The 17,828-nt window shown below is 39.1% G+C and overlaps 1 protein-coding gene and 1 pseudogene across 2 annotated transcripts in view; one reads left to right on the forward strand and one right to left on the reverse strand.

Moving 5' to 3' along the window:
* The window catches only part of NRG1 (neuregulin 1), a gene marked incomplete at its 5' end in the record, with an annotated part of 1,032,208 nt that overhangs the window by 369,942 nt on the left and 644,438 nt on the right, over positions 1–17,828 (reverse strand). The gene's annotated exons all lie outside the window — the stretch shown is intronic.
* On the forward strand, positions 504–10,238 carry LOC308608102 (ribonuclease H1-like; annotated as a pseudogene). Its single transcript has 2 exons — positions 504–662; positions 9,533–10,238. The product of its transcript is annotated as a ribonuclease H1-like (transcript).

Genomic DNA, 17,828 nt, shown 5'->3' on the forward strand with positions numbered 1-17,828 from the left:
AGCTTGCAATGGAGCTGGAGAATGAGGTATTGGCAAGACCATGCAGGGCCTTGAAGGCTCTGTTAAGATTTTGAGCTTGGATTTTACCCCAAGACCAGTGGAAACCCATTTAAGGGTTGTGAGTCCTGAAAGAGGACGGATGTGGCAACTATCTCAGGGTCCCTAAGGCTACTTAAGGAAAAGTCTGGAATCGCTTAGGTAAAACAGCCAAGTAAGTCAAGACAATCGTTGGGGCCAGAGCTGGACCAAAAGGAGGGACGGACAACCGGACAGTTTTGGAGGATGCTCATCAGTAAGAGATGTATCAATATCACTGGGCCTGCAATGGGATGAGAAACTAACATTACAAGGAGAATTTTCATGGAATGTGCTGCATGTGGCTGCGAGGGACGAAGGCTTGGTACCACTACACCATATGTGAGCACAATAACACACGTGTGGCTTACTGCACAGCCTATTATGTAAGTGGCTTCTGGGTACAGGCAGCCCTTCTGTTTGGATCGATGGGATATTCAAGTTCAAGGTCAGAGAAGACTCGGGCCACCACTGGTCATCCTTCTCCATCTCCTCCCTCATTAAACCCGGCCCCTATGCTTAAGAAATGCCAAACACACTTCAAAAACAGCATTCCAAAATGGCACCGTGCTACTTGCCCATTCAGGGTATGCACCAGTCTCTCCAAAATAAGGGTACGTGAGTGGCAGTAAGTCCTTGACTCCTTGGCAATGGCGGAGAAGAGGAAGGTCAATCAGATTTTACATCTGAAGAGCCCCATACAATACAGCATGTTCTTTATGTACAAAAGCTTTGCCCTCACCATATGTATGCAATAGTCTATGGAAGCCATAAGGACATTGAAACTCAGGGCAGTTGAGGTCATTTTTTAAAGGCCATACACCTGGTGGCAGAGCTAAGACCAAATCTGGGACTCTCTGAAATGAAGTTTGGTGCTTTTAGTTCTTGCATATGTCACAGAGGTGCCAAGAGCCAGCTTTACTCCCCAGTCACAGTCAAACCCCCATGTTTCTGGCATGCAGGCTTTGTTTTCTATTCCAACCATCTGGAACTGAAGGCAGGCTGATCATATCATTAACTTCTGAGTCCTTGGGTATGGCTGAGGGAACCCAGGGGCACTGTTAGGAGAGGACCTGGGCTTTGCCGTGGACAAACAACAGAACGTCAGCACAAAGGAACACACTGGTTCAGGTTTTGTAGGGCGTGAGCTGCATATCATTTCAAGAACTATGAAGAAGAATGCAAAATTATAAATACAAATTATGAGGGACAAGAGTGCATACTTATTTAAAATAATAAAAGAAAATCCACCAATTACAAAATCTAAAAATCTGACAAAACCACACACATGATAAAATTCACAAAAACAATGAACTGCCTGATACACATTTATATATTTCTCCCTACCTTTTTTCTCCCTCAATATTTTTTGATTCCCTCTTTACCTGACAATAATTTTGTAATATTTTTTTCCATAGGGAAAAATGAGAGTCAGTCTTTAACATGATTGATTTAAATGTGTTTTTCTTTACTATTAATAATTAAATGAGCTTCTTTCAACTTCACAACTTATTTTGACAATGCCCTATAAATCTTCAGGGTTGTCAAATTTCAGAAAACCTCTATTATATTTTCTTCCTATATTAGTTGTTACAGACACACTCACAGTTTATGGCACTATTACAGGTTTGTGCCCTACAAGCATCAAAATTCTGATGAATTTAATTTCTTGCAATTCCCATTGCAAAAGAAAAAACCAATTTGGTGAATGTATAATTGCATTCACTGACTTATTATGGATATTCTTGACAGAATAGAATTTCCATTTTAACTAGATATCCATGGAACTGAATCCTCTGGTCATAATTCCACATGTCAGATGTCTGGTAGAATTTTCCATGGGCTAGCTTCTGGCTCCATACATTTCACGACTTGTCCTGTCATGGTTCACATCCCACTGTTGCTTGGCACACAAGGACACATTCATTCACAATACAATCTCTGGCCTTGCATCTTCTTGACATGATGCCATGTGAGTCAGCAGAGTGGGTTTTAGCATATTTCTGGAAGCATTTCCTACTCTGAGATACCTTGAAATAGTAGACATCACACTAAGCACCAGATAAATGTATCTCCAACTCAATTTTCCCTCAGTTGCATTCCAAAATGCCCAGGGCTCTTCCAACTCCACCTACACAAGGAGAATATTTTGGAGGGAAAATCAGAACGGAAAGAGACCGTGGTCTTAATGAATTGTAGTTTAATGGCATTACCTTGCAAATTTTACATAACTGTGTAAGCATGTGAATACACGGCTAGGACTCCTTGTCTTGGATTCCTGGAAAAGGCCATGTAAGGGAGGATTCTGTAGTTTAGACTTCATTGGCTTCATGGTAAAGCCTCAGAGCACAAGGACCTCTGTCTTTCTAGGTTTGTCTGTGATAGGGCAATACTAATCCATGCGTAGGAACATAAAAATTCTTGAAAATTAAAAAATATATATACTACTAATTGTCAAGAAGTTGACAAACTAAGGCCCTCCGCATTGGTGATAATTTTCAATGTAAGTTTCCATCAGCCTCCAAGGGTGAATGAATCACGATGACATGGTTTCCTTATCTAGTTATATACCCGTTTCCAGCTCTTATTTTATCTTCGTACCGGGATACAAGGTCAGCCCTATTATCCCCATTTTACAGATAATGAACCTGAGGATCTTAGATGCTTACGTGGGCTCATCCTATTTGTAAATATTATCTTAATTCATCTTCCACCCACCAGACTCTCCAGCAAGGCAAGTGCAAAGAGGGCTGTTTACCCTCCTTGAAATCTTATATCAATAGTTCCTTCAGCCTAGAAACAAAAGGAAGCCCATCTCACCTCTGCCCTCTGCCCCAGTGATTTCTTAGATTTTGTGACACTGCATTATGCTGATATTCTCTCTCTCTCTCTTTTTTAAACAGAAGATGGGGACTCTCTCCTTCCCTCAGTCTTTAATTGTTTGATATCGGGGTTCTGTCCTTGGTCCTCTTCTAATTTTATTTAATTATTTTTATATTGAAGCATAGTTGATTTACAATATTACATTAGTTTCAGGTGTACAGCATAGTGATTCATTATTTTTACAGATTATACTCCATTAAAAGTTATTACAAGATAATGGTTATAATTCCCTGTGCTGTATAATATATCTTTGGTGCTTATCTATTTTATACATAGTAGTTTGTATCTCTTAATCCCATGCCCCTAATATTCCCCTCCCCACTTCCCTCTCCCCTTTGGTAACCACTAGTTTGTTTTCTCTATTTGTGAGTCTGTTTCTGTTTTGCACATATATATTCATCTGTATTATTTTTTAGATTCCACATAAAAGTGATATCATACAGTATTTGTTTTTCTCTGACATTTCACTAAGCATAATATTCTCCAGGTCCATCCATGTTGCTGCCAATGGCCGAACGTCATTCTTTTTTATGGCTGAGTAGCATATATATACCACATCTCCTTTATCCATTCATCTGCCGACGGACACTTAGGTTGCTTCCATGTCTTGGCTACTGTAAATAGTGCTGCTATGAACATTGGGGTGAATGTATCTTTCTGAATTAGTGTTTTTGTTTTTCAGATATATACCCAGGAGTGGAATTGCTGGATCATGTGGTAGTTCTATTTTTAGCTTTTTGAGGAGCTCTACACTGTTCTCCATAGTGGCTGCACTAAGTGACATTCCCACCCACAGTGTAGGAGGGTTCCCTTCTCTCCACACCCTCTCCAGCATTTGTTATTTGTAGACTTTTTGATGATGGCCATTCTGACCGGTGTGAGGTGATACCTCATTGTTGTTCTGAGGCCCTCTTCCTACTTTAAACACTCTCCCTGGGTGACCTCATGAATTCCCAAGGCTTTAGAAACCAGCTATATGTTCATATCTCCCAAATGTATGCCTCTACTGTTAGACGTCTGCTCTGCAGCTACCTATGAATACCTTTATGATGATCTCTGCAAAATGGAGCATCTATGAGATTTTGAGATTTATCTCCTGCCAGGTTCTTCTTAATTCACTCTACTTCTGTTATGCCGACCTTCTTTAGTATCTTGTAGATAGTTCCTTTCCAGTTCAGATCTTCACTTGGTATTTCTTCTTCCTTAAACACTTTTCCACACCTTCCCCATTCATTTGTCCCTTAATACTCAGATCAAATGTGACTTCTATGGGAACACTCTCTCTGACTTCTCCCCCAGAGACAGAGTGGGGAGCTGCTCCCATGACTTTTCTTAAGTGTCATTCCATCAGTGAGTATTATTTTGGGTGGCAATGGTCACAGATCCAACCACAGTGGCTTAAATGCACAAAGGTTTATTCTCCCATGTAAAAGAAGTCAGCTGGAGGCTGTCTGGGGCTGATATCCTGGTTCCACAATCACTAGAATCCTGACCTCCTAGTACTCTCAAGGTTACTTCATAATCCAGAATTGCTGCGGTCGCTCCAGCTGTTTCATTAGCCTTCTTGGAAGGGAGGAAAGCTAAAAGTATCCCTCTTCTGGCTTAGTCATTTCCTTTAAAGGAGTCCTCTTGGAAATTTCACTGAATACTTACTTATGCTTGTATCTCATTGGCCAGAACTTAGTCATATAGCCACATCTAGCTACAAAAGAGGCTGGAAGTTTTGGTTTTCTAATCGAGTACAATTAAAGGGCTCTGTTTCTAATGAAAACTGGGGAGATGTTATGCTGGGGTAGGTAACTGGCAGTCTGCCACACCTTTCTGTGTACACATCACACCTCTTTTTAAATTATCTGTTTAATTTTCTGAATCTCGCACTCGGCTGAAAGCTCCAAAGAAGGGAATATGTTTTATCCATTTTTCTATTCCCAATGCCTGGCACAGTGGCTACCAACTAATAGGTCCTTAATAACAATTTAGTAAATAGATGATTTAGTTGTGAGAAAACTATTATTGTTATTAAGCGAATTAACATATTCCATAAGGCGCTAGGAAGAAAGAGACTCTCTGCCTTGTAGAAAGGAGAAAGAGGAGGAAGGGCACAAATGGCCACACAATTACGTAATCATGTCAAATTAGATCTTGGTTTATAAAAGCAGGACATGCTGGAAAAAGATCTTTTGTTGAGTGAACTCAGTAAAAGGGAAATGAATCTTCAAACATACGTTAACTCATGTCTATTTATGGTGAAGACAGAAAGTAAGTGGAAGACGATATATTATGGACATTCTTGAATGTTCATCACTGTTTTAAAACGTTAGCATTTCATTTTCAGCTGATGTTATTTTCTCTCTTGCTCTCCTGTCTAGTTTTAAATACTTTGTTGTACTCAGAGTTTGGGATGATGTATTCTGAGGAGTTTTATAAATCATTTATCTTCTTTCTCACTTATTTCTTCTCTTCTGACAAGTTGTAACTAATGCTTTGGTCAAGGACACAGAACAATGCAATTTCTATCCTCTGGCTGCATGAAAGCAAGTTCACAAGGCTTGGACTAGAGCTCAGTTGCCCCAATGAGCACCATCATCGTGCTTCTCTTCCTCCTAAGCCAGCTTCACTAAACTGAGAGACCCTGCCATGATTTTAAACCAGAGTCATAAAAACCAGCATTTAATATTCCTGTGAGAGCATTGCAGACTCCAAGAATACATATTTACATGTTGACTTAATCTATTGGATGTTAGCTCTTTTCACCAAGAGAACTCCCTTTGCAATTTTCAAGGCCTCCTAATAGTTCTCTCTTCAAAAAAATTGTTTTTCTTAGATATTGAAAGTGTGTGCTCCTGTGATGGTTATAATCTCTTCATTTTAGAATGCATTGTGCCCCACAATGAAATGAAGGAAACGACTTTACTGTCTAATTATTTCCTGTGAGGTGTGTTTTCCCAGCTAGACTCCAAATTCCTTGAATTTCAGGATGATGTTTCATGATTTTATATAGCCTGATAATAATGTTGACTACACAATGTTGACTGATAATAATGTTGACTTCCTGATAATAATGTTGACTACACAGTCAACATCCAATTGCTACTTGTGCTTTGAACCAAGGGTTGTAAAATGAGGATTATGAGGAATGTAACTTATGGTGAACATTTAAACATTTCTCTTCATGTATTTGAATGCAATATATAATCTTCCCCTTCATGTCTTTCACCAACTGATAAAACAAGCATTTCTGAAGTGCCCACCAACTCTCGGCATTGCACTTGGATAGCCTGGATTCACACAGGAGTCAGGCACTGCCTGGGAGAGACCAGACTGTATTCCACTTCTAAGGCCCTGTTTTCTCCTACTAATCATAATCTCCTCAGCATCTCTTACACACACACACACACACACACACACACACCCCTTGTCTCCGCCTTCCTTTGAACAGATACCTCATACACCTTCATCTGGAAGACGATTAACACTTTGCTGAGTTCACTGAACTTCTCTCTCTAGACTATTTTGTGATCACCCAAGTCCACTGTAGGAACTATGAAAATATGGAAAAACACAAAGGTTGAAATAAAACAACCTATAAAGACACAACCAAGAGGCAGAAAAACCTCTTTTTTGCTAAGCGTTTTGTGAATCTGTTTCTTTCTCCTCTTCCTTCCCTCCCTCCCTCCTTCCTTCCCTCCCTCCTTCCCTCCTTCCCTCCTTCCCTCCTTCCCTTCCTCCCTCCTTCCCTCCCTCCCTCCCTCCTTCCCTCGCTCCTTCCCTCCTTCCCTCCTTCCCTTCCTTCTCTTCCTTCCTCCTCCTTCCCTGTTTTCTTTTGAGGGGGTGAAACACTAGTTTATATGATTTGCCCTTTTACAATGGGGATGTTCTATTAAGTCATTATTGTTTTAAAAGACCTTTTAATATAAACCTTTTATATTTATGGCAAATATCACCTCCTTTGCTACCTGACTTATAATTTTATAATGTATTTTAACATAAACCTTTAAATTTTTAAAAAATAAATCAAGTCAACCATCCTTTTATTTAAAAAATTTTGTCTTCAATTTATGCTTAGAAAGGGTTTTTCTATTCAAGATCAGATAATTACATAGTTTTCTATAGTTTCTTTTATCTCTTAAATTATTAGATTAAATCAATCTCCCTACCCTCCGTCTCCAGGCAACAACTGAGACAGCTTTCTGCATAGATTAGTTTGCCTTCTTTGGAATTTTAGATAAATGAATTATACAATATGCACTCCTATTTGGTCTGTCTTCTTTCACTCAGCATAATTATTTTGTATCATTCATGTTGTAGCATTATGTCAACAGTTCATTCCTTTTTAGTACTGTTGTAATAAATAATGTAATTATAATGTAATAAGAATGCAATTAGTATTGTATGTACATGACACAATTTGTTTATACAATCATCTCCTGATGGACATTTGGGATGTTTCCCATTTTGGCCATGTAAAAATAAAGCTGTTATGAATATTTGTGTACAACTCTTTGTGTGGACACACGCTTTCATTTCTCTTGATTAAATACTTAGGAATGGAATGGCTGGGTTATATGGGAAGTATATGTTTAACTTATTAAGATGGCTGCCAAAATGTTTTCCAAAGTGGTTGTACCATTTTATGTTCCTGCCAGCAGTGAATGAGGATTCCACTTTCCCTATATCCTTTCTAACACTTACTATAGTCAGTCTTTTAAATTTTAGACATTCTAATTAGGTATTTAGGATGATCTCATTTTGATTTTAATTTTAATTTCCCTAATCACAAGTGCTGTTTGGCATGTTTTTATGTGCTTTTGGTTATTCATATATTTTTGATGAAGTGTATATATTAAAATATTTTACCCATTTTATTGGGCATTTTGTTTTCTTTTTATTGATTATTATAATAAGTAAATTATTACTTTATTATTATAATAAATTATAATTGTCAAATAATATCATTATAACTATAACATTATAGCTTTATAATCATAAATTTATTATAGTTTTATTACATATACAATTATTTTACATTAAAAATCATTATTTTATTTAATTGTACTCTTATTTAATTGTAAGTACAAATTTAGTATAATTTTATCATTACAATTATTGTTAATGATTGGTAGCTTGGATGTTTGAATCTATTTCATTGGTCTATGTTTTGCTCTGTCATGCTATTTTACTTTCTGTAGCTTTATATTATTTTTTCATGGATAGCACTGCAAGTTTTTTATTCTTTTTAAATTTTATTTATTTATTTATTATTTATTTTTGGCTGCATTGGGTCTTCATCACTGCATGAGGGCTTTTCTCCAGTTGCGGTGCATGGGCTTCTCATTGCAGTGGCTTCTCTTGCTGCGGAGCACAGGCTCTAGGAGCATGGGCTTCAGTAGTTGTAGCATGCGGGCTCAGTAGCTGTGGCTCACGGGTTCTAGAGCGCAGGCTCAGTAGTTGTGGCACACGGGCTTAGTTACTCCGCGGGATGTGGGATCTTCCTGGACCAGGGCTCGAACCCGTGTCCCCTGCATTGGCAGGCAGATTCTTAACCACTGTGCCACCAGGGAAGCCCGAGTTTTTTATTCTTAACTGTCATATTTTTGGTGAGAGGAGGACCAGGCTATCCTCATCTGTTTATTTCAGAAATTGGTAAAATTTTAAGAAACTCATTTTTTAAAAATCAGAATTGACCTATTTTTTTTTATAATTTTGGAAGAAATGAGATCTTTTCAATATTAGGTATTCCTGTCCATTAAAATGGCTCCTTTCTTCACTCGTTCAATATTTTGGATTTGTTTAATTTCTTGCCCATTTCCTAGAAAACCTGAGATGTTTAAGGCTTTAGGACTTCCCATTAGCTTGTCCAATGTCAGCCAACAAGAATCACACAATTTTAGAGATTGAAGCTGGAAGAAACTGCAGATCATCGTGTCCAATATCCACACTGGCCTATGAGAAAATAAAGCCCAAAGAACTGAAGCACTTCCTTTATATCTAGAGTATGTTATGTCTCAGTGGTGGTCCCTGACTATTACTCTGGTGGCCCTTCTATTATATCACTATATCTCTCCTATATCTGTTTCCTAAAATTGGCCTCTGTTTTGCTAAGGCCAGTGACCTTGACATGCATTGTATACCCCAAGTTCACTGTGGTAAAAAAATACCATCTTCCCACAAGTCATGATATATGTGATGGCAATTTACTTGTCCAGTGTCAAGGTAGCAAGACAGGTAGCTCATGGAAATGTAAAGAGGATGTTGCCTAGTGATATGAACCATGGGCTTCCTGGCCTGGGTGGGTTGGGAGTGGGGGGCCCTCAGATGGAGAGATGGAAGCTTTAAGGCACTTCTGTAAGCTGGTCTTGCTACAGGGTGGAATTATAAGATGTAAAGTGGGTTTCTTTATCATCTTGGAAACATTTTTTAAAGACATTGAGTCAAGCACAGAGGGGAGATTGCAGGCTTTTCTAAATGACTAGACCTTACTCATTTAGTAGAGTGGATCTTCACCTTTTATGGGTCAAAGGACCCTTAGAGAATCTAGTAAAAAAAAAAAATCCAATCCACTTTCCATAAAAAGGCACACACATTTCATACAAACCCTGATGGTTCAGAAGCGCAGAAAAATAACCGCATACAAGAATCACTAGTGAAAGCAAACAAGTGACTTTGTGAGCCCTTGGATAAAGGTGAAGGTGAAAACGCAGAGTTGTGTGCAAAGCATGCTGCCTTCAGTGAGCAAAGACACATTTTCTTATATGGGGGAATCTGTCACCATCTACAAGGACGGTTGCTGCTCCAGTAATGGGCGGAGGGGGGCTCGAGCAGGAATCGGTGTTTACTGGGGGGCAGGCCATCCTTTAAATGTAGGAATTAGACTTCCTGGGTGACAAACAAACCAAAGAGCAGAGATTCATGCAGCCTGCAAAGCCATCGAACAAGAGAAGGCTCAGAACATCAGTAAGTTGGTTCTCTACACGGACAGCATGTTTACTATCAATGGCATCACTGATTGGGTGTAAGGCTGGAAGAAGAATGGATGGAGGACAAGCACAGGGAAGGAGGTGATCAACAAAGAGGACTTCGTGGAACTGGACAGGCTTGTCCAGGGAATGGACATTCAGTGGATGCATGTTCCTGGACATTCGGGATTTATAGGCAATGAAGAAGCTGACAGAAGACTGACCAGGTCCTTTAATTCTTGGAAAAACTTGAGCCAGTGGCTGTTTGTCACCTTTACTTACTGGTGTGAAAAATAAAAGTATAGGCTGGACCACTGCAGTCGATGGGCAAAACAAAACAAAACAAAAAAACCCATCTATGGGTTTCACAAGCCCTGCCACAACTCTTCCCAAGGGTTTCATGTTCTCTTAGTTAAGAATTCCTGGGGAAGAAGGAAGTAGTCTGTTAACTCTTTTAGCATCATCAGGTAAGGAAAGAGAGAAGACATAAATTATGTGTATGTGTGAATGTGAGGATGGGAAGTCTAACCTGGGATGCATTAATCAATATAAAATGGTTTTTCTAAAAATCTGAGTGAACATGTCCCAGGATCAAAAGAAAAACTTGTTTTTTACACTCCTGGAAACAGAGCTCAGGGTACGTCAATTTACTAAGAGTGGACGTGCGACCACGAAATGGGAGGAGGGGACTGAGACAGTAAGGGGTTAAACATTCTCTTTGAACGCAAACAACATTGATTCAATAAATATTTACTGAGCATCTGTTAAGGAAAAGGCACAGTGCTGAGTGGTGAGGACAGAGTGCTTGTCTAGAGAGATGTGGTCACTGCCCTCAAGGAAGACACACATGGTAAAGCCAAAGGGGCTCTAACAGTTATTTATTATAATACAGTGCTATAGTAGTTCTATTACTATATAGCATACTAAGACAATTTAAATAGTCATTAGTGTTTCTTATTTGACAGATGAGGAAACAGTGGCCTAGAAAGGGTAAATACTCTTACATCCAGGATTAGAACCCAAGTCTCCTTCTCAGACTTTTAATGAGCACCTTCTGTGTGCCAGGCCCAGGGCTAGATGTCAGCAATCTTTCATTCTGTTAGAGAAATCCCACATCTTCATTAACTAAATGTAAACTGATGTTCATCCACCTTTCTGTCTTTCTAATCAGAAATGGGCCTTAGTTACTTATAAACTCACAAAGATAAGTCACCACTTAGTGGGGGTAAGAAAGGAAGAATTATTTTCCAAATTTTCCCAGAAGGAATTATGAACTCAGAGAGAAAAGAGGTGCACCTAACTCATGACTCCAGAAAATGAAAATCTTGAATACTTTGGAGCTTTCTGGAAGGAGAGAAGGAGCACATTCAGAACTAAAGATTCAACATTCAAGTAAAAAACATATTCTGTTGCCTTCTTACAATTTATTATTCTGTTCGTTTATGGCAATGTTTATTTTCCCTGTCCTCCTCAACCATACAGCAGGATGGTATGCAGGGACCACTTAGGGTATATTTTAAAATCCTTTCAAAGTTGATCTCCCCCAAGAAAGGGAAGAGATCCAGGAGAGCTACCACTCACACCCCTTATTTTCTCTGCTGAAATGTTTCATCCCATTTCCTCCAAACTCTGGAGGAAGAAGATTTGTTCATTCAAGTACACTCAAGCAAAAAAGGGACCCCATGAACAGATGAATGGATAAAGAAGATGTGGTATATATATACAATGGCATACTACTCAGCCATAAAAGAGAATAAAATTTTGTCATTTGCAGCAACATGGATGGACCTGGAGGGCATTATGCTAAATGAAATAAGTCAGACAGAGAAAGACAAATACTGCATGATATCACTTATATGCGGAATCTAAAAAGTACAACAAACTAATGAATAAAACAAAAAAGAAGCAAACTCCCAGATACAGAGAACAAACTAGTGGTCACCAGTGGGGAGAGGGAAGGGGGGAGGGGCAATGTGGGGGGGAGGGAATTTAAAAGGGGTTATTATGGGATTGTATGTGTGTGAAACTTTTGAAAATTGTAAAGCAGTGTAGAATTTAAGGAATGTTTCATTCAATAATTTTTTTAAAAAAAGAAAGACATCTGTTTAACACATCCATTTTGAAATGAGACGTGCATCTTGAGAGCCTCAGTCCTGTCACTGCAAGGAGATGAGTCCTGAGAAGGAGGAGAATCAGAAAGCAGATGGCTGAGGAGGAAAGCCAACACGGACCAGCAGCCCTGGTGGAGCTTATGGCCAGCAGCTACCACTCGGTCAGTCCAGGGGTCACCAAAGACCACCAGTTAGAGCTTGACGTGAGACTGGCAGCTGAACACCTCCAGGGCTTACCTTTCTATTCCTTTGCTACCTCCAAACACTGCTTATTTCACATAGAAAGAGCACTTCACTCATATAACCATCTCATATGTATCTTACAGGAAACCTAGGACCTCTCTTTCTCATATTTTTTAGTACCTTGTCCTACCCCTCACTTCTAGCCCTGGTTATCTAGAAATATTGCGTGAAGTTTCCAAAAGAAGTGCAAGGAGGCATTAAAAAAAAAAAAGAGGATAAGGAACTATTCCTTTATGCCTACCATGTGTGTGGTACCTCAAAGACTCTTCAGAGTGGACCAGTTCTCCTATTTATTCTTTTCTTTTCAGTCTGTACAAACGGTCCCCTATTATAAATTTGGAATGCCTGGTATCATAATCTGGAGAAAAAATTGTTTAGAAAATGTAGTCATAAGTTCAATGATTTTCCATAAAGACAGATTATTAAGGGGCAGTGAGAAATTTGCATGTCCCTGTTGCCTGCCAAGATATGTCCTGTCCCTAGGGAGGCAGAACCATTAAAAGATGAAACACAGAAGTAAATCAATGGGATTCCGATTCACAACGTATTTTTAAAATAGAATGCCTAAAGGTATCTTGATGGTACTTTATAAATATCATCAATATAAAAGGGAGCTAATGGGTATTTTTCAACTGGGGGAATTCAGAACAGGGAATGTCAATACCTTTTGTGCTTACCTGGTTCACTCACTAACTCATATATCCCACACAGTGTTATTTAACGCCTACTAAATGCACTTTGCTGGGACACAAAGATGCATAAGATTTGGACCCTGCCCCAAACAAAAGTCTGGTGGCCTTTTTTGAACCATTATTTTTCCCTTCCCAATCCCCCCAAGTTAGCCATCTTTGGAAAACAGAAGTAGTGCAACATACGAACTGGATATATTTAAAATGTGACTATTAAAATAGTTGTTTTACCTTGGAGTGCATAGTCCCATAAAAGGTATGTTATACACAGTGGTTGTGTCTCAATCTAGTCTAACACAGAAAACTATTTCACCTAGTATAGGCCCCAAATCTATACATATGCTACATGATAGCAGACAATGACATTGATATTATAGTTAGAATTTCAAAACACACTCTAAAACTTAAGTAACTGGCTGTATTTTTTAGTATAAATTGTAATTCATTATGATTTTAGAGTATATAAAATATTTTTTAAAAACAGAAAAAAAGGACTTCCCTGGTGGCACAGTGGTTAAGAATCTGCCTGCCAATGCGGGGGACACGGGTTCAAGCCCTGGTCCCGGAGGATCCCACATGCCGCGGAGGAGCTAGGCCCATGAGCCACAACCACTGAGCCTGTGCTCTAGAGCCCGTGTGCCACAACTACTGAGCCCGCATGCCACAACTACTGAAGCCCGCACGCCTAGAGCCCGTGCTCCGCAGCAAGAGAAGCCACTGCAATGAGAAGCCCATGCGCCGCAACGAAAAGTAGCCCCCACTCACCACAACTAGAGAAAGCCCGCGCGCAGCAACGAAGACCCAACGCGGCAATAAATAAACAAATAAGCTTTAAATAAAAAGAAAAAAAATCATTCACCATAAACAATGTAGAAAAATCTGTTAATATTTTGACTGAAAAATAGATCTAAGGTATGAGGGAAATTTCACTCTAGTGGGATGAAAAGGTAAAGGGAAATATTTGAGTTGTCCCTAAAGGAAGTTCAAAAGAGTGATAGCATTCGTTTCTTCATGTCACTTTCAAATATTTCCAGGGACATCCAGACACTCACCTTTGTTCATGACAAATTTTATTTTGAGGTCAAGAAAGGAGAGAGAAGATGGAAAAGACCAGAAAGTGGTGTGAGAAGAGGTTTTCCTGAAATAAACAGGAAATAGATGGAAGTGAGATGGAGAAAAACAAAACAAAACAGAAGGGGCTTAGACAGGATGTCTAGGTAGATATGAGAAGGAAATTGACTCTTGGAGCTAGGATTAACTGTGCAGCCAGAGTTAAAAGGGAAAAGGAAAGTAGGTGTGCGGACCACTCAAGCAACCTTTTGAAGTAATTGGCAAAAGATGGGATCACAGGATTCCAACCCAGTTACCAGGTGGCACCTTGGATGCCAAACAACTTGGAAGAGAAAGAGGAGCATATGCAATTGCAGCCCACAGCTTAGATGGGATCTTAAATGGACAAATGTGTATCTGTGAGAGTGCTCACAGCCTCTCTAAAAAGGCCTTCCTATATTCATGCTTGTTGAGTTTCAAGCTTGTGTTCTTTGAGAAAGTGACATTTTAAAAACAACTTTGTAGTCACGACCATTTCAGACTCATTAATTTCACCCTTCATCCTCATCACTCTCACAGCATGAAATCTTGCAAATACTGTTTTGTCTAACCTTCCTCAATCTACTTAATGCAGAACATTAAAACCATTTCTTGCGTATTAAAAATCTTGGTTGCAGATCTTTGTGTTTTAAAAGGACATGGAAAAGCAATAACTACACCAAACAAGAGAGGATCTCAGTTGCGTAAATTTCCCATAATTTCGTTACTATTCGAGGTGTCAATGAAGAGAGCTCAGGAATCTGGGCTGCCTGAATCAATTTGTTATATGAGGTGCATATGAGTTGACAATGAACTTCTACCAATATGCATTGAAAATTTTGGGTTCCTGGGGATCATATTCAAGACCCGGCAGGGGACTTCCCTGGTAGTCCAGTGGTTAAGAGTCCACCTTCCAATGCAGCGGATGTGGGTTCAATCCCTGGTTGGGGAACTAGGTTCCCACATACCGTCAGGCAACTAAGCCCATGCACCTCAACTACTGAGCCCGCGCACCAGAACCACTGAGCCAATGCACCACAACTAGAGAACTCGTGTGCCGCAACAACGGAGCCCATGCACTCTGGAGCTCGCACCCCGCGATGAAAGATTCCGCATGCCACAACGAATATCCCGCGTGCTGCAACTAAGACCCAACGCAGCCAAAAATAAAAATAAATAAATAAATATTTTAAAAAAGACCCTGCAGGATTCCTATTCTTAATGAGTCTATCATCAAAACAGGGACCTCCAGAAAGACAGATCAGCATATGTGAGATAACACTAACTTACAAATAGATCATTAATTTATTTGAAGGGGAAAAAGTCTGTCATGGATTATGGTAATTAATTTAATTAATTGGAGAACAGATTGAGCTAAATATGAATATTTTTTCCAGAGATGCTCCCTAATGTTTGCTTAAAGCAAGACATGGCTTTTGAAGAATTGTCCTATTTCCATTCAAGGACTCCAGAGAGCCAGCTGTCTAGCTTTAGCTACCCATCTGCATGTGTGTGCATACTTATGTCCACTCAAAACAGTTTTGGACATACACACAACAAATGTCAACAGTGTTTCGTTCAGGACAACAGAATTAAAGGGAAGGAATAAAAGGTAAAATGAGGAGAGAGATTTTAGTTTTTCATGTCATATATATCCTTCCATTCTGTTTGAGTTTTCCATGTGAATATGTAAAAAAAAAAAAAAAACACTTATATATAAAAACACTCATACATTGTGTTCCAGTGAAAATATAAAACATCTGGGCCTCTGTACTTGCTTGATAAAACACTGGGAGGAAGAGTCCCTTTGGGGCCCTGACTCCACCTACCCGTGTAGGAACAGTTGAGGCACTCAAACTGTCCAATCGCTTTAAGCCGTAGCCATGGCAGTCTGAATTTCCCTCATGCTTTTGGAACTTTGAAATGACAGAAACAGGATAACTATGGGGTCACCACTCACACATGAAGAACTCAGTATCAAGTCGAAAAAGATGGAGCCCTTTGTGGATCCATTTGAATGGTTAGCTTCCAGACTATGATTAGCAGGTCTTACCATTTCCTGAGCGGCAGAATATATAATACATTAATTGTATAATAAATATCAATGTCTTCTACACTAACATCTAACAATAAACTAAGTGGCTTTTATAGTCTGAACTGCCAAGTGAACTCTGTTGAGTTTTCTGCAGAGCTAAGATGTGGTTCTTCCCTAATATAATTTTGAAGTGCATGGATCTGGGATGCACTGATGTGAGGGAGGCACATAAAATACTTGCCACTTCTAAGAACTCAAATGGGTGCAGTTAAAACGGAAGTAATTCCAGGTACACAAGTGCCACCTTCCCATATTTTGAGGAGGAGCCCTGACCTGTATTTTGAAGTTCCTTTAGTAATTTTGATGTGTTTCAGGGTTTAGAAACTAATCTACCTTGCCTTGAAGGAATTCCTAGGCGTTATAGTGGCCTTTCTGTACAGATCACCACCACCAGGCTGTTACCAACCTGGGGAGACAGAGCATTTTTTGAGCTACAATTTCGTATAGTACAACTTTCTTCTAATGGACTCCTTTTGACCAGGATTGAATTTTTAAAATCACATTGTATAGAATCTGATGGCATGAGAAAACTGAGCTCAGAACGGTGTGATGTTTGATGTAGCATAAGATAACTGTTAAATTTTTCAACGAACAATTTCTTACATACATACAATTAGGGCCTAAACAATTTTCCTAATAAAGCAAAAATCTGTACATCTTTGGTGAGCATATCTGTCATGGGATGGTTAAAGATTTCTCATAAAAGTCTCTGATTCATGATGATTAAGCATCAAGTAATAAAAACAGATTCACCACTACCACCTTCCTTTTTACTTCTGGCTGCCATGAGCTGGCAAGGTGATTGCTCTGCAAATCCGCCTGTTAGGTCATTGAGGCTGTGTGTATGTCATGACTAAATGGACATTTAACGTTTCTAAAGTTCCTAGCAGGAAGGACCATTAGCAAAGGCATAAACAAACTAGAGTACTCTTTAAATTTCTGTTACGAAAGGTAAACATTTGCTAATCTATGTAAGACTTTATACTAGGTTTCTAAATTTGAGGATGTAAAAACATCAACTAATCCCGACTTTGAACTTCACAGAGAATTAGAAAGTTAAATATGATGTTATTCTCTATAAAACATTCAGGATCACAAAGAAGGTTTAACAAGTTGGATTAAATACATAAAATAAAAGCTGACAGGAAATTAAACCAAATACTAATTATATGCTATTCTTTGAAACATTTTCTGAGGTTTGTACTTGGAAGGTTATATTTACAGACAGCCAAAACAAGCTGACCAAACAGTTTCAAAGCCTTATGTGACTGACTCTTCAGCATAAGGCAGTCTAAATGGTTAAATGAACATTTTCCTCTTCGGAACAGATTATTTTTGTAAAACTGTCACGTCTACCCACAACTTCAAAATGAGGTCGGTGTGGGGGGAGTGGTCCAGAAACAATTCCAGAAGACAATTTATTTTTCTTATTCTTAAAGATCTCATCACCATCAATTAGTATTCATTAATCATCCCAGCCTGCTCTGTAGAACTGAAACGCCTCCTGCCTGAATCTAAGCCCATCTACCTTTGATGTACACAGTGGTAACACCTCATTTATTCTGCATTGTTAGAGAAAGAAGTGATGCATGTCAGAGGATTTTCTAGAAAACAGATGCTTGTTTGTTTTTTACAAAGAGACCTCTACTTTTATTCACCATGTTTAAGTGAAATCTTTCTAACATGT

This window comes from Mesoplodon bidens, assembly GCF_964165515.1.
Source record: "Mesoplodon bidens genome assembly, chromosome: 20".
Lineage (NCBI taxonomy): Eukaryota > Metazoa > Chordata > Mammalia > Artiodactyla > Ziphiidae > Mesoplodon > Mesoplodon bidens.